The following is a 26,658-nucleotide window of genomic DNA, read 5'->3' on the forward strand; positions in this document are numbered from 1 at the left end:
GGGCTGATTTCCTTAAGAATGGAGAGGTTTGATCTTCTTGCAGTCCATGGGACTCTCAAGAGTCTCCCTCCAGCACCAGAATTCAAAAGCATCAATTCTTCGGCGATCAGCCTTCTTTATGGTCCAGCTCTCACTTCCATACATCACTACTGGCAAAACCATAGCTTTAACTATACGGACTTCAGCCTAGAGACAGGCGTTCCTTGCCTTTGGATGTAATTATGTCCTCTCTGCAAGGCCTTGCTAATGGCTGGGTTTCTCCTGTGAGGTTCCCAGACTGGCCCAGGAAAATGGCCTCCTTAGATCAGCCTTGGCAATGGGCACAACCCCTGGAGGTATTGTGGTTAATTACTCTAGCAATTTCCAAGTACTATGACAACATTTACTGCCACGTACGAGGACTTTCGCTTATTTGCTATTACTGGCACAACCCTCCTGTTTGTTTTGCTCTGCTTTATTTATCCATTTGTGAGCTTTCTTACCCGCCCTTTGCTGAAAGGTCTCGGGGCGAGTGATAGCCGTAGAATCATCGTAGTGGAAAACAAGTAAAACAGAAACAAAGCAGTTTCTGTACAAGTATGAAAACAATTCCAAGCAGCGGCAGATCAACCAAAGCAGAGGAGGCTGGTTTTAACTGTCCAAGGCCAGGCGGGTGAAAGGAGACACATGACAAAAGCTACAGACTGAAGAAACTCAACACACCTCTTGGTGCTTCGCCAGTGGCATTGACTGTGTGTACACCACACATTTAAAGCACATGGCTCCCCCCACCAAGAATCCTGGGAATTGTAGTTTGTTAAATGGACTGGGAAGTGTAGCTCTGTGATGGGGAAACTGCAGTTCCCAGAATTCTTGGGTGGGAAACTGTGTGCTTTAAACATATGTTGTGTATGCAACCGTAGAGGGATGCAGGTGGAGCTGTGGGTTAAACCACAGAGCCTAGGGCTTACCGATCAGAAGGTCGGTGGTTTGAATCCCCACGACGGGGTGAGCTCCCGTTGCTCAGTCCCTGCTCCTGCCAACCTAGCAGTTCGAAAGCACGTCAAAGTGCAAGTAGATAAATATGTACCACTCCCAGCGGCAAGGTAAACGGCATTTCCGTGCACTGCTCTGGTTCGCCAGAAGCGGCTTAGTTATTCTGGCCACATGACCCGGAAGCTGTACGCCGGCTCCTCGGCCAATAATGTGAGATGATCACCGCAACCCCAGAGTTGGCCACGACTGGACCTAATGGTCAGGGGTCCCTTTACCAATGCAACCGTAGTTTTCTTTTGAAAACACTCAAGAGGATTCTGCCCTTGAGAATCCAAGAATGAGCTACTCTCTCCACTGTCAGAAGCAGCATGCACCTGAACCAGTTGTTGGAACCCACAGAGCACTGCTGTTTAGCTCAGGTCCTGTTTGCAGGCATCTTTGGGGGGCATCTTATTGGCTACTGTGAGAAGGGGACGCTGGACCAGATGAGCCATTGCCCTAATGCAGCAGGGCATTTTCTACAATCACAGATTGGATTTTTGGAGGAGAGGGCTATTGAAGGCTACTAGTCATGATGGCTAGGCTCTGCCTCTGCAGTTGGAGGCAACATGCTTCTGAATACAGTGGTACCTCAGGTTAAGTACTTAATTCGTTCCGGAGGTCCGTTCTTAACCTGAAACACCACTTTAGCTAATGGGGCCTCCTGCTGCTGCCACGCCGCCAGAGCACGATTTCTGTTCTCATCCTGAAGCAAAGTTCTTAACCCGAGGTATTATTTCTGGGTTAGCAGAGTCTGTAATCTGAAGCGTATGTAACCTGAGGTACCACTGCACACAGTTGCTGGAGGGGAGAAGGCTCTTGCATTTGAATTCCTGCTCTCTGGTTTCCCACAGGCATCTGGCTGGCCAAAGAGGATGCTAGACTAGATGGGCCATTTGGGCTTGATTCAGCAGCCAGACTCTCATGTTCTTCATATCTTTCATTCTTTCAGACCTAATGCAGCACTAAATCCTCTTTCTGTGGCCTCCTGCCCCACTGTTGCCCTCCTGTCCTCCTCTTAGATAAGTAAGGCAAAGCCAACAACAGAGGAGACAAAACTTTCCTAAGCCACAAAGAGAACTGCGGATCAAAGCACCAAGTGATCCTTCCTAGACTGCCAAGTGCAGAGAGGATTGGATGTGGGAAAGACAGGCTGTCTTTCTGCAGTGATAAGGATCCCTGAGTCGGAAGCAGCACAACAAGCCCCCTCCCTCACTTCCCAGTTACTTATTGAGCCCAGTCTCAAGAGGGCACCAAGACTGATGACTTTTCCCTGGCAGGGCTCTTGTGCAAATAAAATTCTTTGGCTCCTGGGCTTAGCTCTAAACCAAGATTAGTTTGAATATTTACCTGGCAAGACCTCTTTGGCACGTCTCTCCGATACTGATTAGCAACATCCAACTTGTGGCTGTCCTGGGATCCGAGAGAGGATTTAAAAACACAGACAACTTTACGGGGCCAGTGTGATGGAAAGGTTGGTAACACTTGACACCAAGGCTGCCCAGCCTCCATCCTGCCCCAGCGTGGGCCATGTCTTGTGATCAGTTATGTGGGGCAGGGCTTACCTGTCCCCCCCCCCATATTTTATTCAAGCTGGCACCCCCACTTGGCAGGGACTGGGCCCTACTTTCCTTTTCTCTTCACCTGGGCTGAAAATTGAGATTTTGTTTATTTAATCAACTGATTTATAAACCACTTAATTTTAAAAAAAAATCACTGAGTGGTTTGGAAAGTAAAAACTAAAATCAACACTAGAATGCAAAACAACAACAACAACAGTAATAATAATATCTGGACTAGAATGCAAAGAAAATTGGACAAGGGGCAATCAATAAAACTGTTTGGCACTGCTGAGCCGTGTCTCCTTCTACAAGAAGGGCCAAGGCTCTGTGGTGCAGAGCAGCTGCTTGGCCCTTAAAAGGTCTCAGGTTCAATCTTCATTGACATTTCCCTATAGTGCTGGGAAATAAAGGTAAAGGGACCCCTGACCATTAGGTCCAGTCGCGGACGACTCTGGGGTTGCGGCGCTCATCTCGCTTTACTGGCCGAGGGAGCTGGCATACAGCTTCTGGGTCATGTGGCTGGCATGACTAAGCCGCTTCTGGCGAACCAGAGCAGCACACGGAAACACTGTTTATCTTCCCGCTGGAGCAGTACCTATGTATCTACTTGCACTTTGACGTGCTTTCAAACTGCTAGGTTGGCAGGAGTTGGTTGGGAAGTAACCTTGTCTAAAATCCTGGAGGGATGCTGCCAGGCAGTGCCAACAATATTTTTTACATAATATATGGGGCTTGACAATTGGCCAGCGTAGATGGATTCTCTGTGCCTTCGCATCTGCAAAAAGAGTGATATTGATACATTGGAAGAACAAAAATATGTCCCCCTTTTCGATCAATGGATAGATGACATGACAACTCTTGCAACCTATGAACGGATTGCTTTCAGACGAAGATTATACATGGACAAATTTAACGATATTTGAAACATATTGATAGGGACACATGAATCAACATATACTTGAGGGAAACAACAAGTTTATCCATCTGCATATATACAATATAATTTTGTAACCTTAATTATATTTTATTGTTATTTTATTGGTGTTTTCCTCTGCTTTTTAAAAATTAATGTATCTTTTTTCCTTTTTTCGTTTCTATTCTTTTCCCCCCTTATTTACTTTAACTCACTACTGTATAATAATCTCAATAAAATATAAATAAATAAATGAATAAACAAACAGCTAGCTGGGCCAATGGAAAGGCACTGCCAGTCAGTGCAGACAATATTGAGTTGGATGGATTCAGTGGTGCAAATATAAGGCAGCTTCCTATGTTCCCTGTAGTGTTTGTGTGTGTGTGTGTGTGTGTGTGTGTAAGTGTAACTGGCATCCAGATGCATGATGCCATTGAAAGCCTTCTCCTCCAAGACTCAAGTGTTGTTCAGTATGGATTACCAGCCCATTTGGATTTCCTAACTCAGGTATGAAAAAAATGTCCTGACTTGGCCCTCGTTGCAAGGAGCTGCTACCTGCAGCAGGTGCTTCTGGTGTCAAGTCAGGGTCGCTTGAGCTACTAATTAATCTCAGATGGGCTTTTTCCTTTGGGTTCCACACTCCACAGGTGCCTCCTCCCTCTCCTCATTCGCCAACCAGGTTAGAGTCCACTCGGGAGAGAGCTATCTCACCAAACGTTTATCTGAGCAATTGCACCACAGAGCGGTTCCAGGCACATGCCTGGCCTGCGTGAACATCAGGGATGCTCCTTCACCTTCCCGGTCCCATGCAGGGATGTTTCCTCTCCAGACTTGGTGCTGCCTTTCCCCATCTCTGTGAGGGGTCTGGGGAGGACCCTAGTTCTCATTGCACTTTGGATATTTTGTAGGGGTATATACCCTAGGTGGGAGACAGTGTTCAGCTGGTCCAGGGTCAGGGCCATGCACACACACACACTTTGTGCCGGTCACTTAAAATTACGTGTTAGGAAGGAACATAGGAAGCTGTATTTACGCTAAGTCAGATGACTGCCTGGGTAGCTCAGGTGTTCAAGGATGGTGCTGATAATGCAAAGGTTGCAGGTTTGAGCCCCGTATGGGGCAGGTGCGTATTCCTCCATTGCACTAGATGATTCTCATGGTCCCTTCCAACTCCACAATTCTGTGATTTCTATGACTGCTCTATCTAGCTCAGTACTGTCCACACGGACCGACAGCAGCTCTCCAGGGTTTCAGGCAGGGGAAATTTCCAGCTCTTACTGGAGATGCAGTCAGGGATCAAACCTGGGGCCTTCTGCATGCAAAGCAGGCACGCTGTTGCCAAACTGCAGCTGGAAACACGGGAATCTTCGTTACACCGAGTTGGGCTCTTGGTCCATTTAGCTCACCATTATCTACACCAGGCTTCACCAACCTGGTGCCCTCCAGATGTTTGGGCTATAACATCTGACCACCAGATGTTTGGTGGTCAGGGATTAAAGGTAAAGGTAAAGGGACCCCTGACCATTAGGTCCAGTTGTGACCGACTCTGGGGTTGCGGTGCTCATCTCGCTTTACTGGCCGAGGGAGCCGGCGTACAGCTTCTGGGTCATGTGGCCAGCATGACTAAGCCGCTTCTGGCAAACCAGAGCAGCGCACAGAAACGCCGTTTACCTTCCCGCCGGAGCGGAACCTATTTATCTACTTGTACTTTGATGTGCTTTCGAACTGCTAGGTGGGCAGGAGCAGGGACTGAGCAACGGGAGCTCACCCCGTTGCGGGGATTCAAACCACGACTTTCTGATTGGCAAGTCCTAGGCTCTGTGGTTTAACCCACAGCGCCACCCGCGTCCCTGTTTTGGGCTATAGCTCCCATCAAATACAGCTAGCAAGTTTGGTGGTCAGGGATTATGTGATTCTTAATCCAAAACATTTGGAGGACATGAGCTGGTGGAAGACTGGTCCTCAGATTCCATTCCAACCCCAATCCGTATTTATTTCTATGGAACCACTTGTGGTCTGTACCAGTGGGCTGTTTCAGGGTTGCCTTTCATTGTCTGGAATTGCCCCAGGTTTGGGGCAGCTCATGTAGCAGCGGCGTCATGCCTAGCCCCGAGCTGGAACCAGGCCCTGCAGTCCCCAGAGAATGAACCAAGCATCCCAGAAGCCAAAGACCTGGAGGATAGGGCAAATTCATGGAGATGAGGGCTGTCAATGGCTATGAGCCATGATGGCTATGCTCTGCCAGCAATGCTTCTGAATCCCAGTTGCTTGAAACCACGGGAAAGGGGAAATGCTCTTGTGCTTGGGTCCTGCTTGTGAGTTTCCCACAGGCATCCAGTTGGCCACTGTGAGAACAGGATGCTGGACTGGAGGGCCATTGGCCTGATCCAGCAGGCTCTCCTTGTGTTCTTACGTGTGTACTCTTATAAGAATTTTAAGGTATATATATATATATATATATATATATATATATATATATATATATATATATAAATAAAATAAATGTTCATAAATGTACCAATGTCTGGAGCAGCACAGGAAGACCTTCCTGAAACCATTTTGACTCCCAAACTGACCAAATGTTTTCTCTGCAAGGAGGGAGTGGGTGGGGGGAACTTTCCCATTGTCTCAGGAAGTGGGTGATCACCATTTCAGAGCAATGGGCAGACTACCAGGAGAGGCAATCAGATAAAGCATTATCAGAAAACCTGCCAGACAGGAAAAACAACAGCACTCAAATTTCTGTTGTAGACCGCCTTTTCTGTGATGTAGGTATGATGTTTGTGGAGGGTGGTCTTGGTTTACACCCCTGCTGTGATGTATGTATGATGTATGGAGGGGTGATCTTGAGCTCCAGGGCAGGGAATTTAAAATGTCAATATAAGGGCAGGCACACCATTGTTTTAGGTCCTCCTCCTTTCCTGCGTGTGAGGGGAGCACCTGTTGCAATAGGTCAATAAAGATCAGGCTTACTAGATGCTTTGCTTCTCAGTACTCTCTGGTCGGCCTCTGTTATTTTCTCCTACCAATAGGGAACACACGTAAGGACTCCATATGGGCTCTTGGATACCCCATAAAGGAAGAAGGGCAGATTTTGTTTACAAAAGTATGTAGCCTTGTGCAAACGAGTGTCCTTGAGAAACTATTTGCAACCCTTCCGCTTCAGCAGAATCCATCCAAGTTCTGCTGTGCGCTGCTCCAGCAGCAAAAAAACCAACAACTTTTGGTAAGGCTTTTCTGGCCCTGAGGGAGGATGACTAAAGATGATTGCTGGACCAGGAAGCTCACCACCTGGAGCCCTGAGCTCCGCATTGCTCTGGCACCATGCAATAAGAACTTATAAAGTGAAGCGATGAATGGGTTGCCAAGGTATCGCATGAGCCATTAGGCTTCAGGAGCAGGAACTATCATCCAGGCATGTAAACATCTAATTTCTCCAGGTGGAGAGAAACGCGTGGCGGAGAGTAAATCGACGAAGGAGCCTCAGGTTCTATCAAACAGCAACATCCTTTTATGGCACCCACAAGGCAACACGCAGGCTCTCCTCTTCATGCTGTGCTTTCATTGTGGTTGTCTAAGCTGCCTCATAGGGTTGTTGTGGGGGTAAAACGAAGGGGAGGGCAGCCATATACCGTATTTTTTGCTCTATAAGATTCACTTTTTCCATCCTACAAAGTAAGGGGAAATGTGTGTGTGTCTTATGGAGCGAATGCAGGCTGCACAGCTATCCCAGAAGCCAGAACAGCAAGAGGGATTGTTGCTTTCTCTGCGCAGCGATCCCTCTTGCTGTTCTGGCTTCTGAGATTCAGAATATTATTTTTTCTTGTTTCCCTCCTCCAAAAATTAGGTGCATCTTGTGGTCTGGTGCATCTTACAGACCGAAAAATACGGTATGCTGTTTTGAGCTTCCCGGAGCACAGACAAGGGATGCAAACGTAGTAAATTAAAATACTTTCCCTGCAATCTCTTATCAGTCATTCAAAATGGGCCTGAAATGGCCGTCCGAGCACTACTTGGAACCCTGGAGAGCTGCTGCCAGTTATTGTGTACAATACAATCTAGATGAGCCTGTGGTCTGACTCAGCAGAAAGCAGCTTAATATGCAAATCACTGCCTCCTGCAAACCCTTGAAGCTCCCTTGGCAGACGGTTGCATTTCAGACGCTGCTGCTTTGAAGAAGCTGACTCTCTTTCCCAGGAGGTGCTTCCTCTTTCGTAAGAGGCGCTGGGAACAAGTCTGTCCACACCGTGAATAAATGCACTGCCTAGTTTAATACCCAGGTCTTTTGTTATTATAATCCCTAGGTTTGCAAAAGCGATTTCATGTTGGTGACCTCGCCTAAATTCTTGAAAGGTTTTGTGGTTCACCAGCCTTGGCGAAGTCCTTCCGCAACGGGCAACTCCTTTAATCAGAGGGTCATGGCTCCCTTTTTACTCATGCATTTCCAGAGCAGCCACAATATCTGAAGCTTACTTTCTCCCGAAATGTTGTTGCTGTTCAGTCGTTTAGTCGTGTCTGACTCTTCGTGACCCCCTGGACCAGAGCACGCCAGGCACTCCTGTCTTCCACTGCCTCCCGCAGTTTGGTCAAACTCATGCTGGTAGCTTCGAGAACACTGTCCAACCATCTTGTCCTCTGTTGTCCCCTTCTCCTTGTGCCCTCCATCTTTCCCAACATCAGGGTCTTTTCCAGGGAGTCTTCTCTTCTCATGAGGTGGCCAAAGTATTGGAGTCTCAGCTTCAGGATCTGTCCTTCCAGTGAGCACTCCGGGCTGATTTCCTTAAGAATGGAGAGGTTTGATGTTCTTGCAGTCCATGGGACTCTCAAGAGTCTCCTCCAGCACCATAATTCAAAAGCATCAATTCTTCTGTGATCAGCCTTCTTTATGGTCCAGCTCTCACTTCCACACATCACTACTGGGAAAACCATAGCTTTAACTATACGGACCTTTGTTGGCAAGGTGATGTTTCTGCTTTTTAAGATTCTGTCTAGGTTTGTCATTGCTTTTCTCCCAAGAAGCAGGCGTCTTTTAATTTCATGGCTGCTGTCACCATCTGCAGTGATCATGGAGCCCAAGAACACTGCCCAGCTTAACTCTAGGCTACAGAGTCCTTCAACAGAGGATCCCCGGATGTTGCTGAATTGCCAGCTCCCATCACCCCTGACCACTGAGTGACCTGGCTTGGAGTTGTAGTCTAAAAGCACCTGGGAATGCAAGGTTGGATAAGGGAACCTCACCCCACTGTTGCCCTGGCTCTCTATTTTGCTGGGGAAAAAGGCTGCTGTCAGGCTGGAAGAGGTGGTCCAACACTAGCATGTTTCCCCCTCAAATGCACAGGAGCACAGTGTGGGTGATGTTAGGAACTTTATGAGTGCCCCCATAATGTACCTGGAAAGGTGTAGATTGGCTTAGAAGCACAAGAGCAGGAAAGGCTGTCTTTTTGAAGTCAGTTGGCACCCTTCAACCAAGCCACCTTAATGTAGGTCTTACATTGGGAGAGTCAGTGTTGCTGTCATTTATTAAATTTATTGGTCACTTTTTCTTTCCAATGGCAACTCAAAGCAACTCACAACCAAATACAGTGGTACCTCGGGTTACATACACTTCAAGTTACATACGCTTCAGGTTACAGACTCCGTTAACCCAGAAATGCCAGGTTAAGAACTTTGCTTCAGGATGAGAACAGAAATCGTGCTCCGGTGGCGCAGCAGCAGCAGGATGCCCCATTAGCTAAAGTGGTGCTTCAGGTTAAGAACAGCTTCAGGTTAAGTACAGCCCTCCGGAACGAATTTCCGTATTTTTTGCTCTATAAGACTCACTTTTTCCCTCCTAAAAAGTAAGGGGAAATGTGTGTGCGTCTTATGGAGCGAATGCAGGCTGTGCAGCTATCCCAGAAGCCAGAACAGCAAGAGGGATCACTGCTTTCGCTGCGCAGCGATCCCTCTTGCTGTTCTGGCTTCTGGGATTCAGAATATTTTTTTCCTTGTTTTCCTCCTCCAAAAACTAGGTGCGTCTTATGGTCTGGTGCGTCTTATAGAACGAAAAATGCGGTAAGCACTTAACCCGAGGTACCACTGTAGATACAACTCACAGGGATACATTAAAACGAAACCCCCCAAAAGACATTAGTGTAATGCTTAGAGTACTGGACTAGGGCCTCGGAGACCAAGGCTTGAATCCTCACTCAGCCATGAAGCTCACTGGGTGACCTTGAGGGCCAGTCACTGCCTCCCAGCCTACCTCACAAGGCTGTTGTGGAGATTAAATGTGGAGTGGGAAGAGCCACTTTGACCTCATTGGAGAAAAGTTGTAAATAAATGCAACAGATTCCAAACTCCCTTGGGAGGCTGTGGAATGTTCTTCCTCTTTTTAAGCAGCAGTTGCATCTATCATGGATGATTTAGTTGAAAGGCACGTATTCCAGGGGTTGGCAAATAGCCCTCAAATAGCCCCAAATAACCCTTCCAGCTCTACAATTTCTTGATTCTATGAAAATGGGCACCCCTCACTGCCCTGTGTTCAGATTCCTCTCTGGGCATGTTCCTGACGCTTTGCTGGCCACGTGCTGGAGGTGCTGAGCCGCAGAACGTCCTCTGTGGCCTGGAGTTGAGCCGTTCCCTAGAAAGAGGTCGGTGCACGTGACCTTCTTATACAGCAGCAATCACAAGACGTGGCGTGAGCAATTAAAGCAGCCCCGCTAATCGGGAAACAGAAAGCCCTGTGGGTGAAAGTATAATATCATTAGGCAGTAATCCAACTCACCGTTCGGAAACGACCGAGAGATAAGTGTCAATTGGTCCCTGGATGATTGCAGCTCTGATGTGGATTAATAAGCCAAGCTGTTGCAGGGCTCTGTAGTTACAGGTCTTCTGGTGCGGTTTTTCTTGGGCAGAGTCAAACAAAAGGACAAAAACTCTTAAAGGGAGCAGGGACGGAGTCTGCTGCGATTCATAACTCTCCCCTCCTCCATTTCCGGCAGGGCTCCTGTGCCTTTAAGAGCTGTGAGGGATGCAGCAACAGATCTTGACCAGCTGCAGTGGTTAAAGGCCTGGACAGGTGCCGGCCCTGCTATGAGGCAAAGGGAAGAAGTTGCCTCAGGCGGAAGAAGTTGATGAGGGGCAGAGTGGACAGAGTCATGTGTGCTGGAGAGCTGCCACGCATCACTGTCATCAATAACAGGGTAGATGGGCCAGTGTTCTGTCTCATAAGAACATAAGAAGAGCCTGCTGGATCAGGCCAGTTACCCTTCTAGTCCAGCCTGCTACTCTCACAGTGGCCACCCAGATGTCCCAGTGGGAAGCCCACGGGCAGGATTCAAGCACAAGAGCAACTCTCCCCTCCTGTGGCTTCCAGCAATTGGTATTCAGGAGGATTGGTGTCTCTAACTGTGGAGAAGGAACATAGCCATGGTGGCTGGTAGCCATCGATAGCCCTTCCCTCCATGAATTTGTCCAATCCTCTTTTCTTTATTATTAAAGGTTTTTATCAACAATTTCAACATAACAAAATATCAAAACATATCATATTCATTATTTCCCTTTTTTCCCACCTCCCCATCAAACCCTACCCCACAAGACTTCCCTCAGCTCCTCTCTCTGATTTCTCAACACATATTATTCTCTGCATTTTATAAAATTGTATAAATCCTTATTTATACAATGCTGTATTTATACAATGCTGTATTACTTTTACTGTTGTTAGCCGCTCTGAGCCCGGCTTCGGCTGGGGAGGGCGGGATATAAATAAAATTATTATTATTATTATTATTATTATTATTATTATTATTATTATCTGTCTACCATGTTATCAATCAATAAATTTGTGTATGTTTATTCAAAACCTGCCAAAGAGTCCAATTCGTTTTGTTGTCTTTTTAAATAATTCGTAAAAAGTTCCCATTCTTCTTTGAAGTCACAGTTGTCCTTTGTCCATTTAAGCTGATGGCCATCACAGCCTCCTGTGGACGCAAGCTTCATAGTTTATCTATGTGCTTTGTGAAGAAGTACCTTCTTTTATTTGCTTCCAACATTCAGCTTCCTTGGATGTTCACAAGTTTTAGAGTTAGGAGGGCAAAAAACTTTTCTCTTATCAGTTTTCTCCATGCCATGCAGAATTGTGCAATCTCTTACTCTGTCGCTTCTTACCCCCTCTTTCTCTAAACTAAAAAGTCCCAAACGCTGCGACTCTTCCTCATAAGCAAGTCTCTATATCCCTTTGATCATTTTGGTTGCCCTTTTCTGAACTTTTTCCAACTCTAAAAGGTAAAGGTAAAGGGACCCCTGACCATTAGGTCCAGTCGTGACCGACTCTGGGGTTGCACACTCATCTCGCTCTATAGGCCGAGGGAGCCAGCGTTTGTCCGCAGACAACTTCCGGGTCATGTGGCCAGCATGACTAAGCCGCTTCTGGAGAACCAAAGCAGCACATGGAAACGCCGTTTACCTTCCCGCTGGAGTGGTACCTATTTATCTACTTGCACTTTGACGTGCTTCCGAACTGCTAGGTTGGCAGGAGCAGGGACTGAGCAACGGGAGCTCACCCCGTCGCGGGGATTCGAACCGCCGACCTTCTGATCGGCAAGTCCTAGGCTCTGTGGTTTAACCCACAGCGCCACCCGCATCCCTTTCCAACTCTACAATCTCCTTTTTGAGGGGAGGCGACCACAACTGCACACAGTATTCCGTATGCAGTCACTTGTTAGAAATTCGGGAGGAAATGCAGAAAAAAAACAGTGCTGATTTGGGAACCAAGTCAAGAACTGTTAATTTGCTTGGAAGGAAACGTTTCACAGCAGTTGGTCAACGGACTCACTCTTCACCCCATTGTTTGGGCACTTCTGAACAATGCCTTGGTGTGGTGGACGGCTATAAGGTTTTGCTGCACTTTTGCATTATTCTCACTCCCCTGAAATAAATTTAAAGTCTAGAATAGTTTAGGTGCGATCCAGCCAGAAACTGTCTTGTAAATCCCATGCCATATACACTCACTAGTCCTTTGGACCTGATAAAGTTTGCACATTGTAATTAGATTCCAGTTGCACGACCTTCTAGCATGGCTGCTATTATTATTTATACTGGTGTAACCTTTTGCATTTGACCCCACCCCCTTCAGGTATGCAGAGTCCCTGGTTCACTTGTCCTTAATTTGCTTACTCATATATCCATCAAGGCCAACTCTCTCTCACACACGCACACCTTGCTAGCCCGTGACGAAGAAACCGAAAACAGCAAAATAATAATAACAGATTAAAGCAAGCCAGCTCATTCTGTCCTCCCAGACCGATCAGTCTGTCAGTTAATGCAGTCTCACTATTGCCAAGGAAGAGCTTTGTTCGTCTCCTGAGATCTTCAGCTCAATCTTCCATCTCTCCAGTTCAAAAAGCTTCTTCTTCTTCTTCTTATTATTATTATTATTATTATTATTATTTCTATTCTGCTCTGCGAGGAAAACTTCCCAGAGCAGCACACAACATGATAAAACCAAATAAAAGAATGATTTTCATGCAGGGCTTAGTTAACCTGTGGAACTCACTCCCACAGGACGCAGTGATGGCCACCAACTTGGATGGCTTTAAAAAGGGGTTGGACAAATTCATGGAGGAGGAGAGGGCTATCGATGGCTACTAGCCATGATGGGCATGCTTCACCTCCACTGTCAGAGGCAGGAAGTGCTTCTGAATTCCAGTTTCTGGGAGCCACAGGAGGGGAGAATGGACTTGTGCTTGAATCCTGCCTGCTTGAGGCATCTGTTTGGCTAACTCGAGAACAGGATGCTGGACTAGGTGGTCCACTGGCCTGCTCCAAAAGACTCTTCCTGTGTTCTTAATAATACTCTCTGGTACAGTGATACCTCGGGTTAAGTACTTAAGTTGTTCCGGAGGTTCGTTCTTAACCTGAAGCACCACTTTAGCTAATGGGGCCTCCTGCTGCTGCCACGCCGCCGGAGCATGATTTCTGTTCTCAACCTGAAGCAAAGTTCTTAACCTGAGGTACTATTTCTGGGTTAGCGGAGTCTGTAACCTCAAGCGTATGTAACCTGAAGCGTATGTAACCTGAGGTACCACCGTACAGCTAATATTTTAGATCCTGGACTTAGATCCATTGTTTTATATGGGTGGCCCTCTTCAGATGGTCAGGAGTATTTTACCTGTATTTCAATGTTGGGGTATAGAGGTTTTTCCCCCTCCCATTTCCATGTAAGGTAAACTGCCCTGGGAATTTCTCTTGAGAGGTGGTTGCAGACAATTCTGTGATAACTAAATACCAAACCAGTAAGTTTACTCTCTTCCTCTGTTGGAAGACTAGTTCCTTAGCAACAAGCCACTTCCCGACTCTCCGTCATGGATGTGAAGTATGAGGAAAACCTCAGCAAATGGGTTCACAGCTGCCGCAGAAACACCCAGCCAGGTTTAACTTGGGGATTAAGCAGTGTGAAGAAAGAGCCTGTTCTTCAGAAAATTGTCTGCTATGGGAAAAAAGTGCCCTTGCAGCTCCAAAGGGAGGCTTGCACTTCTTTGACTGATGTAGGAGAGTGGCACATTCGCCAGGGCAAATCGCACTATGGAAATTTCAACAGGCCCCATCCATGGGGCTTTATGTAGTTACTTTATGTAGTTACTCTGACCTCCTCTGCTCTGACCTTAGCTGCGATTCCTGCATTGAAGGGGGTTAGACTTGATGGCTCTTTAGGTCCCTTCCTGTTCTGCAATTCTGTGATTCATTCGTTGATTTATTTAGACAATTTATATACAGTGGTACCTGTCAGGAGTTCAGCCTACACTCGAGTAGGACCCTGGTAGAGACACATGCCCGACTGGCCTGTTCTCTCCCTCCTGGTCGATCGTTCGGGAGCTTCAAAAGCTTTCTTCAGCCCGAACATCACAGCGACCGATGCCAACAGGCATCGGCACACTTAGGGATCCTCAGAGTTTGCGTAACAGACCTCAGCAACTCAGCATTTTGGCTAATCTACTTTATTTACATATAAACACACATGGAGCACTGCAACATGGCTCCCTCTCTCTCTAGCATCAGACAGCAAAGAGAACGAACAAAGGACAATAGTCCCACTTCACGGAACACAGTAACACAAACATCCTGTTTCTGTCACTTCCCACTCTGTGGAGTCAAAACATATACCGTCATGTGAAAGACAACAATCCTATGACTGCAATCATGGAGCAGGAATTCTAACAGTACCTTGGTTCTCAAACTTAACCCATTCCAGGAATCTGTTCGACTCCCAAAACCATTTGAAAACCAAGGTGCAGTTTCCAATTGGCTGCTGGAGCTTCCTGCACTCAATCGGAAGCTGCGGAAGCTGCGTCAGACATTCGGCTTCCAAAAACACTTACTCCCGGGTTTGCAGCATTCAGAAGCTGATTTGTTTGACAACTAAGCCGTTTGGGAACCAAGGTTCCACTGTACTGCTTAACCATTTGTTTGAGGGAAGCGCTCTAAGTGTCTTACAAGTAACATAAAAGATTACCAGTGAACGGCATTGTGGGGAGTGATATAAATAGAAAGGAATGTAAGTTCTTTTTATATGCAATAACAGCAGCAAGAATATTACCGGCCCAAAAACGGAAGCAAGAAGAATTACTGACGACTGAAGAATGGAGAATGAAGTTAATGGACTATGCAGAATTAGATAAACTAACAGGAAGGATTCGAAACCAGCGGGACCAGAAATTCACGGAAGACTAAATTTACGGACTACTTGAAAAGTATTTGTGAAGATCAGACGACGTTTGTAGGTTTGCAAGAAGTTTTGTGAGGAGTATTATTGGAAGTATTGTAAAAATGGACAAGCGGGAGGAAGATTTGTTAAGAGATGTAAAGGCAATACAAAGTTAAGAAATGCATAAAACAGTGGATCATCAAAGGTGCTGATGGAAGTCTAAAAAGATTGTATAAGTGATAAGTTTTGTGGTACATTTTATAATTTATATGTTAAAATCAATTTTTTAAAAAAAGATTACCAGTGAAAATCAGACAATAGAAAATACATTACATATTTTAATGCCCATCTGTTAAAAATGACACAGTCTGCTGCTGAATGGGTCAGAGTCCTCCTGAGCATCAGAAAAGTCTGGCGCCAACAAGCAGGTGCTTAAAACACCCAACTGCTGGCACTTCCGGATGCACCCAATTCCTGGAATATTTTGGTTCCTACAATCATTACCAACTGTTGGTCAAGGTGGGAAGCTGCCTGAACAGAATCGTTAACCATCCCAGGAGATCATTACATACAGTATCTGACACAACTAAAAAACAACCACCCCAAATACACACACACACACACAGATAAAACATATGAATCTCCCATTCATTCAAATGGGGCTGATAGTCCAGTGTGTGCCCCGTGTTAATTAGTAATAGTCACTACAATTATCTGCAAACTGCAAACTATTTTCCCGGAATCTGTTCCCAGTAAGCCACTCATCCTATTCCACTCTTCCCCAATGGCCTGGGTATGCCTGGGTCTGAGGCGAGCCAGTCTGTGCACACACTATACTAGGGTTCCCAAACTGTGGTCCGTGAACCTCATTCAGGTGTTCTGCAGTATGTCTGTAAAAATACAATTAAAAATCATAAATCTATCACAGTGCATTTTAACTATAGCAACAGGCAGAAGGAAAAAAACACATTGAGTGGTCTGCCAAGACCCTCAAATGATCCATGGGGGAGGAGGAACGTTTGGGGGAATGTTGCCCTAGACCTTGAAAGCACATCCAAAGCATGTTCTTTCCCTCAAAGAATTATGGGAAGTGTAGTTCGTTAACTGTTGCTTGGAATGGTGACTCTGTGAGGGAGGATAATTTTATCTTCCTTAGGCGTCTCTGATAGGACAGTATCCAGCTGAGAGTAATAATTTTCTTTAATGTCTTCATCGGCATCCAGTGTTGGTGCATAATAGTAGCCTGTTGGTTCTTGGTGAGTTTTATTCAAAGGGTTGAGAGCCACTCATTAATGCAGGTAGGGACTTCTGACAGGAGCTTCACAAGATCGTTTTTGATAGCGAAGCCTACCCCATGTATTCAACGTTCTTGTTCAGATAGACCTTTCCAGAAGAATGTGTAGCCTCCTTTTTCTTCCTTCAGTTGTCCCTTGCCTGCTCTTCGAGTCTCTTGAAGCACTGCAATATCGATATTAAAACGTCGCAGCTCTCTTGCAATGATGGCAGTTCTGCGTTCAGGATGCTCGTTATCTGTGTTATCTGACAAAGTCCATATATTCCATGTTCCAAAGTTCAATTGTCTTTTACGACCGCTGGGTGGTGACCCCACTGGGCGCGGTAATCCAGTCAGGGAAAAGGGTTGCTTCTAATGGAGACGCACACTGCGGTGTTTTACGTTCTAATAGGTCTTTATACCTATCCCATATTTCAAATAGAGATCTTCGGAATATATGGTTACCAAATCCTTTATGAACTTTTGTCTTGTTATACCATAAATATGCGTGCCAACCAAATCTATTATCATAACCCTCCAAATCCAATAAATCTGTATTTTCTAACAACATCCATTCCTTTAACCAACAGAGGCAAGACGCTTCATAGTACAATTTCAAGTCTGGCAGGGCGATGCCCCCTCTTTCTTTAACATCTGTTAACAACTTATATTGAATTCTTGGTTTCTTCCCCTGCCAGATATATCTTGAAACTATCTTCTGCCATTCTTTAAAAATTGCTGCCCCCTTGATTATTGGAATTGATTGAAATAAAAATAACATCTTTGGTAGCACATTCATTTTAACAACAGCAGTCCTTCCCCAAAATGATAATTTCATCCTTCCCCATACTTCCAGTTCTCTTTTAATTCTGTTCCACACTGGAGTAAAATTATTCTGAAAAAGATCTGTATTCTTTGACGTTAACCATATTCCTAAATATATTTTTTTTTTACCACTTCTATACCATTCTGTTGCTACAACATATCCACCAAGTCTTGTTTCATATTTCAAACTCTCATTTTAGTTTTCATTTTGTTCAATTTAAAACCTGCTACATGTCTGAATTGTTCAATCTCTTCTAGTACTTCCTTGGCACTGGTTAGTGGTTCTTCTATTGTTAATACCAAGTCATCCGCAAAGGCTTTATGTTCCTTCCGATCAATTGAAATTCCTTTTATTTTTTAATTACTCCTTATTGTCCATAATAAGATTTCCAGTACCGATATGAATAGTACTGGTGATAATGGATACCCTTGTCTTGTACCTTTCATAATTTCAATATTTTCTGTCATTATGTTATTTACTATCAATTTTGCTTTTTGATCAGAACATATCACTTTTATTCCTTTTATAAATGATTGTGCGATGTCCATTAGTTCCAAATTCTTTATCATAAATTCCCAAGATATATTATCCCCTATTGGGGTATCTGGTTGGCCCCTGTGAGAACAGGATCCTGGACTAGATGGGCCAATGTCAGGGCTCTTCTTATGACCCCTTTCCCCATTCTCTCCTAGTCAACTCTCTGAATGGGTGGTGCATGCACCTTGCAGTTATCACTGGCACCTGTTGCCCCTCATGGCATATACAGGGGACTTAAAGCACCCCATGATGCCCAGCTTGCCACTTCTGACCCTGCAGCTATTGGCTGGGTGTATTTTGTTTTGGTTTTTTTGGTTTTTTAATAACTTTTTTATTCAAAATTGAAACAAAACATATTATCCAGAAACATATCATCTTTATTCCCCCCCCCATTTTTCCTCCTTTCCCCTCCCCCCACAGAACCCACCCGCCCCCACCCCCCGACTTCCCTCAGGTCCAGTCTTTGGTTTCTCTGAGACTGCTGTTTTCTGCATGTTACAAAGTTGTATAGATCCTCAAACCATTTAGCTGATTATTATCAATAAAAAGTTTGTGAATGTTTATTCAAAACCTGCCAGGGAGTCCAGTTCACTTTGTTGCGTCTTCAGATATTTTGTAAAGGGTTCCCATTCATCTTTAAAGTCACAGTTATCCTTGTCCTGTAGCTTGTATGTCAGTTTTGCCAGTTCTGCATAGTCCATCTATTTTTCTTGCCATGATTTTTTAGTTGGGGTTTCTTTAGTCTTCCATCCTTGGGTGTATTTTGCATCTGTTGCTACCAGGATATCATTCACCCTCCCCCTTAAAAACGGAGTCAGTGGAAGAGAAGCAAGTGCAGACGGAATGAACTGTATAAGCATCCTTCTCCAGCTTGGCAGCCGCCAGCAGTCTTTGGACTACAATTCCCATCAGCCCCAGCAGTGTCGTGCCACTGTACTGGCTGGGGGCCAATGCGAGTTGGTAGGTCCAAAGGAACTGGAGGCTGCCAGGCTTGGGGATGGCTGGCATACAGGAATATGGCAAGTGCACAGGAGAAACCACCAACAATTTCTTAAAATTGGTGTTTAAACAAATACCAAAAAAACCCGGAACCATTAAGCACTTATCCAGCAATACATCTGATGGTGTTTGTTCTGTCCATTAACTTTAGACATAATCTTTTTTTAAAGTATGTTTATTAGCAATTTCAATATAACAACTTATCAAAACATATCATATTCATTATTTCCCCCCCAAAAAACCTTCCTCCCCTCCCCCAGAGACTTCCCTCAGCTCCTCTCTCTGATTTCTCAACACATATTATTCTCTGCATACTGTAAAATTGTCTATATCCTTATATTCTCTTTCTACTATGTTAGTGTTATGGGAAAATCTAGGTGTGAGACTGCTCAGTCACCCAGCTCGTCGGGCAGAGCCCGCGGGTCCCTGCGGAATAAAGAAGGAGTCCAGCCACCAACCAGAGCAAATTGCTGAAGATCCGAGTTTATTGAGCAACAGGTTCAAAAGGAGATTGAACCCAGAGGATGGGGTGACAAGGACTTTTAAAACTTTCCCACCATATCCCAGAATACAGTTCATACAGCATCATTGCTACATCATTGCTACATCACTGACATGTCACAAAAGGGGAGGGTTACACATGATTAGCATAGACAGATGTGTCAGGGCAACACACAAGTATAAGATTAGCATAGACAAATATGTCTTAAGTACCCACCACCCAAAAGTACAATAGAAGTTCCTCTGCATGTCTGGAGCCTGAGGCGAGTCAGGTGATGAGATTTGGCTTCCCTTGGCTAACAATGAGCCCAGCAATTGTCGCCTCTGGGAACTTCCTGGAGTCCTTTTTCAAGGGGAAAATAGCTTTGGAATGGAGGAAACTGGCAAAGGAGTTGGTTTTATATTATTTTTAAAGCTAGGTAACTTCCCTGAGCTGTCAAGCTGAAAGGGTACATTCAGGTACAATATTTGTAACATTTAACAACCTGTAATTTCCGTAACAGCAATCAATAAATTTGTGTGTGTTTATTCAGAACCTGCCAAAGAGTCCAATTCATTTTCTTGTTTTTTTGTTTAAGTAATTTGTAAAAAGTTCCCATTCTTCTTTAAAGTCACAGTTGTCCTTATCTCGCAGATTGTATGTCAATTTACCCAGTTCTGCATAGTTCATCAATTTCTCTTGCCACTGTTCTTTTGTCGGGGTTTCCTCAATCTTCCATCCTTGTACAATCAAGACTCTTGCGACTTTAGACATAATCTTACACGTTCAGTGTTCAAACATATTACTTAACATAACCTCTCCACTAAGCGGTTGATATAACAAGGTCTTGATTTGGGTCATTAACACAGTTAAAGAAACAGGTCCACGTTTCTTGGAAGGTATCTCTTTCCATTATGCGTTTAATTGCCCTCCTGTTGTCTGCTGAGATGCTCAGACAGTGCTGTATCCCATATATTATTTCCCCATACTTTTAGGGGTGTATTTCAGACTGGTTCTTCTGTGGTTGAGCTATCGCTAATTGTGCTGTGGTCAGTAAGAAGCCTACTAGTTCTCTGTGGTGCAAGGTGGAGTCCAAGTCTATGTCTAAAGATAGTAGAGCTGAGGTAGGATTTGGAGAAGGAAGCTGGCTTGTAATTGTGGATATCATGGAGATTGCTTTCCACAGCCTTCCAACATAAAGGGGAAAGGGAGGGATTAATCTTTGCCGGCTCAACTCGCATCCAGTGAAGAAGGCTTACTGTAAGCAAGCAGAGATGGTTTAAAGGGGAGATGGTGACCCAGATACCCTCCTGTTATGTACTGAAGTTCTCACCCTGGGCCAGCAGGGGGATACTGTAGATAGTTTTCACTCAGGTCCACATATGCAAATAAGGGATTGAAAGTGACGTTCAGTGATTGGGTAGTTACAGAAAGTGATTACTGTTGCGTTGTACTGGAGTTCTATATAAGCAGGCTGGCTGAACCCTTCAGTTCAGTTCTGTTCTGGCCTGTGAATAAACAAGAGCTGTTTGAAGAGTCGCTGTGTCGTCTGATATGTTCACCCACAACTTAACACCTCCCATTAGGGATCTTTGTTTTGGTGGCCTATTTCTGATTCCCATACAATTCGGGGGCCTCCAACAGCCCCGGCTTCCTGATCTAATAGATAGCTTTATATTAGGGAAGTAGCGCTCTTCAGGTCATAAGCTGGCCTGTTGCACAAGCATTCAAACAAGCTAAGTGTGTGTAGTAGGCCCTCTCTCCTGCGTTCCAAATGAAGCACAAAATAATGAGTCTTTTAATTTACTTTGTATTTCCTCTTTGGAAATTGCTTTCCCTCTGGGAAGCAGGTCAAAAACAGTGTGAATTCCCATGGCTTCCCAGTCCTTGAATTGTTGATACTTGTCTGTGTGTCTGAAAGCTGGGTGATCCAGGATAGGGACCAATGGCGAAGGGTTGAGGCCAGTGTTTCACTCCATGTTCTCCCCACCAACAGTACTGATTTTGTCAATGGATTGTCTATTTTCCTTACCTGCTTCAATAATAATAATAATAATAATTTATTATTTGTACCCCGCCCATCTGGCTGGGTTTCCCCAGCCACTCTGGGCGGCTTCCATAGAAAACCAAAAATACACTAAAATATCACAGATTAAAAACTTCCCTGAACAGGGCTGCCTTAAGATGTCTTCTGAATGTCAGGTAGTTATTTATCGCTTTGACATCCGATGGGAGGGCGTTCCACAGGGCAGGCGCCACTACCGAGAAGGCCCTCTGCCTGGTTCCCTGTAGCTTTGCTTCTCGCAATGAGGGAACCGCCAGAAGGCCCTCGGCGCTGGACCTCAGCATCCGGGCAGAACGATGGGGGTGGAGACGCTCCTTCAGATATACTGGGCCGAGGCCGTTTAGGGCTTTAAAGGTCAACACCAGCACTTTGAATTGTGCTCGGAAACGTACTGGGAGCCAATGTAGGTCTTTCAAGATCGGTGTTATGTGGTCTCGGCGGCCGCCCCCAGTCACCAGTCTAGCTGCCGCATTCTGGATTAGTTGTAGTTTCCGAGTCACCTTCAAAGGTAGCCCCACGTAGAGCGCATTGCAGTAGTCCAAGCAGGAGATAACCAGAGATAATCAAGGATAAAGGTTGGCCTCTCATTGAAGACATGTGGAAGGGACAATCTCAAGTTGGACCCAACGGTCCTCTGTTCTTCCCCTGACCAACAGGATCAAGGATTTGATTTGGAAAGCAGCATAATATAACATTAAGTTAGGCATTCAGGCACGCTTGTTACTGGGCTTTCTGGTGCAGATCACCAAAATGTTTTTGAGGGGCAGAGAGGGGAGTTTTATGTAGCTAATGGACTCCCATGCCCTCCAACGTTTCTCCGATGAAAATAGGGACATCCCATTCCACAATGATAATTTTACTATTTATACCCAACACATCTTACTGGGTTGCCCCAGCCGCTCTGGGCAGCTTCCAACATATACAATATAAACATAATAAAACATTAAACGTTTAAAAAAACTTCCCTGTACAGGATTGCCTTCAGATGGCTCAGGGGTTGGATAACTCCATACTCTCCCACATTTCTCCTTTTTTAAAAAAAAATAGATTTTTTATTAGTTTTTAACATATCATTTTCAACTAATTAAACATACTTTTACATCTTATACAATTTTTTGGACTTCCATCAATCATGTCTGAAAATTTTCCAATCTATTTACTTAATATACATTTCTTACTTTCACTATAACCTTTCAATATCATAACTAAACTCTCTCTTCTTTCTCTATTTTGCAATACAGTGGTACCTCGGGTTAAGTACTTAATTCGTTCCGGAGGTCCGTTCTTAACCTGAAACTGTTCTTAACCTGAAGCAACACTTTAGCTAATGGGGCCTCCTGTTGCCACCGTGCTGCCGGAGCACGATTTCTGTTCTTATCCTGAAGCAAAGTTCTTAACCTGAAGCATTATTTCTGGGTTAGCCGAGTCTGTAACCTGAAGCATATGTAACCCGAGGTACCACCGTATTTCATATATTTCTCCTTACAAAACTTCTTGTAGTCCTACTAACATAATTTGTTGATTACAGTTGCTCTTCAAATAGTTACCCTCCAACATTTCTCCAATGAAAATAGGGACATCCTAAGGAAAAGCGGGACGTTCTGGGATCAAATCAGAAACTGAGATGGCTTCTCTAAATCAGGGACATCCCTGGAAAATAGAGACATTTGGAGGGTCTGGCCTCCTCTATCCAAGTTCCAAACCAGCTGCTGTCTGCATCCATAGCAGTGGCAAAGAGGCACCCCCCCCCCCAGGGGGGATGACTTGGCAGCATCCTGTCCATGCGCAGCCTTCACTTCCTGTTCTCTGACCAACTGCCTCTAACTGTCACCCCAAACACCCTGAGCTTCCAACTGCTCCCTGATTGGCTGTCTATCCCTCTTGGAGGGCAGAATCACAGCATCCTGGAAACATTCTTCCTACTCTCAGGCCTTGGGGGTCCTCCAGTTGCCTCCTGTGAGGTGACCGCAGATTGAGCCATCGGTGGCCAATTTAGCCAGCGAGACTCTGCAGGCTCCAAGTCTGTGAGCCTGACTCAATCACGATTTTTAAAGGAAGTGTCAACTTGAAAGATCAGAAGGTCAGTAAATCCTTCCACACCAAATGTTAGTTTTGTGGTAGGAGTGGAAAGCTTTGGTTTTATGGATTTGTCCAGAGAGATAAAACAATCAATTTTAATCTGAGATAAAGGCAGGAATCTTATTGTCAGGAATGTGTTGGTACCTAGACCATATTGTAATGCTGTTTGTTGCCAAATGGCCAGGAAAACCCAGTCCAGACTGCACTTGTATCTTTAACAGCAGCTTCTCAAAAAACAAAACAAAGCAGAAAAAACACCCCACATCTCATCTCCTTAGCTGCAACAATCTGCAGCTAAGGAGATGTGAAGATAAACACTCTTATCCAATGATGTCTGCATGTCCAGCTGAGGCTCCAATACTTTGGCCACCTCATGAGAAGAGAAAACTCCCTGGAAGAGACCCTGATGTTGGGAAAGATTGAGGGCACAAGGAGAAGGGGACGACAGAGGACGAGATGGTTGGACAGTGTTCTCGAAGCTACCAGCATGAGTTTGACCAAACTGCGGGAGGCAGTGGAAGGCAGGAGTGCCTGGCGTGCTCTGGTCCATGGGGTCACGAAGAGGTGGACACGACTAAATGACTAAACAACAACAGGGTTGCCAACTGTTTTCCTCTGACCATGCTCTTGTGCCTTTGGCAGCTGTACCATTAAGCCAGCAGAAGACAATCTGTCAGGCATGGAGCTAGATTCAGTGGTGGGAGAAGCTTCACTGGCTTGATCTGTCCCTGCTCTGCAGCCTTTTAACGGCACTGGAGCCCTGTCAAGAAAAAAAAGTTGGCAACCCTTGTTCCAGTGGAAGAGTATTGGATGTAAACAAAAAAAACAAACCTTCTGTCTTTTTGGGTGGTATGGATGAACAAAATGAACGGGGCTGGCATTTTGAAGCAAAGCATCAAACAGTGCCCCCTGCCCAGCCCAGCCCCAAATCAAGGTGCCACAGTACCCAGGTTCAGTCTAGTTATTTTGCCATCTGAGAATAATTATCCCACAAGGGCCTCTCCCACTCCCTGGCAGTAAAAATGCAATAATAAAAAATTCAGTTAATGCAATAATTATGCATTAAGTGACTGGTGATTTGCTTCCTACCCCAAATCAGCTGTCTGAGGAGGCATTCACACCTTCCTAAGGGTAGGACCGGGACGCGGGTGGCGCTGTGGGTTAAACCACAGAGCCTAGGACTTGCTGATCAGAAGGTTGGCAGTTCAAATCCCCGTGACGGGGTGAGTTCCCGTTGCTCAGTCCCTGCTCCTGCCAACCTAGCAGTTCAAAAGCACATCAAAGTGCAAGTAGATAAATAGGCACCGCTCCGGCGGGAAGGTAAACGGCATTTCCGTGCGCTGCTCTGGTTCGCCAGAAGCGGCTTAGTCATGCTGGCCACATGACCCGGAAGCTGTACGCCGGCTCCCTCGGCCAATAAAGCAAGATGAGCGTCGCAACCCCAGAGTCGGTCACGACTGGACCTAATGGTCAGGGGTCCCTTTACCCTTTACCTTTAAGGGTAGGGCCAACCCTGCCAGCACACCATACATTTAAAACGAATCCCGGGAACTGTAGTTTGCAAAGTGTGCTGGGAAATGTAGTTCTGCGGGGAATTCCTTGGGGAAAGCTGGGCGCTTTAAACACAAGGTTCTTGTGCAGAGTGCATACCACAGAGTGCATACCACAAGCAAACCATCCTGCGCATATTTACTCAGACGTAAGGGTGTGCTGAGAGGCACTTATTGCTCATGTGTTTGGGGTTACAGTCTTGGTGAAGTGAGGGGAATTTTTCTGCGTTTGGCATTCTGTTGTTAATCCAGCTTCTTCCCTGTTCAGCTGCCAGCTTAAATGTACCCTGGCCAAGGTAAGCAGTCTTTGGTAAGAACATCCAAAAGAATGGGGAAAACTTTTCCCCAAAACTAGCAGGGAGGAGAAAAAGCCTGTGCAATAGTAGCTAGACACGTTTTCTTTCCAATTCATACATCTGAACAACAAAGCACCTCCCTGGCAGGTGAGTCATTGAAGGATTTATTTCCGTAACTCTTTTTATTAAGAAAAACAACCACCGCAGTTCTCCTCACCCCTTTCAATTTCACACTTCAGATCTGGAAAGTGTCTCCTTTAAAACAGACACAATCTATTAGATACGTCACAACTATTTCAATTTGTTTGCATGTGGGCTTCGTGTACAAGACCTGCTTAAAACATATCAAGGATGTTGTTTTTCTCAGTTTGGATCGAAGTTGGTTTGGGGAGTAAATGCATCAACGCACAGAATTTCTGAAGAAACAACAGATTTGGATTAGTGTGGATCATGCCCTGTTTACTCTGCTTCTCAAACCAGCAGTAGGAGAACTCTGGATGCAGAGTAGATGAGAGTGTGGACACAGCAGCATGGGTTTTTGAATGAATTATTTCCTAGGAATTGTTTCAAAGCCCCCTGCAGAGCCACAGACCTTTGACTCTCCCCCGCCTCCTCCTGCCATGTGTTGCATCTAAGATGTGGCTCCCATGATCCCTAGCAAGGGCCGCAGAGGATTCTGGGGCACAACTCTTGGTCTTGCTTCCCATTTAAGACTTTTCATGCCGCCACAAATCATGGGAGCATTTGTGTACCTATCTTGCATATTCACCACCACACATTTTTGTGGTTTATTGGCAAACTTTACCCCTCTCCGATCTCAGACTTTTGAGAAGATTCAGTTTGGGGGTTTTGTCTGGAGTTCAAGGTACAGGGCAGGGCAAAATGGGGGCATCAAAAGTTTTTCCAAGTTGGCGAAGGACATGCTAAGTCAGGCAATTGGTCCATGTAGCTCAGTACTGTCTGCACTGATGGGCAGAATTTAGGGTTTCTGGTAGGGAGTCTCTCCTTGCCCTACCTGGAGAGGCCATTGGGGATTGAACCTGCGACCTTCTGCATGCCAAGCAGATGCTTAGCCATTGAGCTAAGGCCCTTGGCAATACTGAGCCACACAATTGGTCCATCTAACTCAGCATTGTCTATGCTAACTGGCAGGCAGCATCTGTCCAGGGTCCAGGCAGAGAGTTTCCCCCCAGCCCTACCTGGAGATGTCAGGAGTTGACCTTGGCACCTTCTGCATGCCAAGCAGATGCTCTGATTCCTTCCCACTTTGTAAGTGTTGCCCTCTGTGGCTCTCTCCATCTCCTTGGAGGAATCAATTAACATGTCTTCCTCTTCTTTTTCTGCTTCTCTTGGGTGGTGCCAGGGTCTAGTCTCTCCTCCAGC

The 26,658-nt window shown here is 45.4% G+C and overlaps 1 long non-coding RNA gene across 3 annotated transcripts; it reads right to left on the minus strand.

Moving 5' to 3' along the window:
- Positions 1 to 19,269: 19,269 nt before the first annotated feature.
- On the minus strand, positions 19,270 to 26,639 carry LOC310751430. Of its 3 annotated transcripts, none has more exons than XR_014542488.1 (3): positions 26,542 to 26,639; positions 21,905 to 22,378; positions 19,270 to 20,539 (listed from the first exon to the last, which is right to left on the minus strand). It is a non-coding gene; the product is annotated as an uncharacterized lncRNA (long non-coding RNA). The 3 variants fall into 3 exon arrangements; XR_014542489.1 differs by having other exon boundaries at positions 26,475 to 26,569; XR_014542490.1 differs by lacking the exon at positions 26,542 to 26,639 and having other exon boundaries at positions 21,905 to 22,582.
- Between the last annotated feature and the right edge of the window lie 19 nt (positions 26,640 to 26,658).

The sequence above is a fragment of the Podarcis filfolensis genome, assembly GCF_964270895.1.
Source record: "Podarcis filfolensis genome assembly, chromosome: 16".
In the NCBI taxonomy this organism is placed as follows: domain Eukaryota; kingdom Metazoa; phylum Chordata; class Lepidosauria; order Squamata; family Lacertidae; genus Podarcis; species Podarcis filfolensis.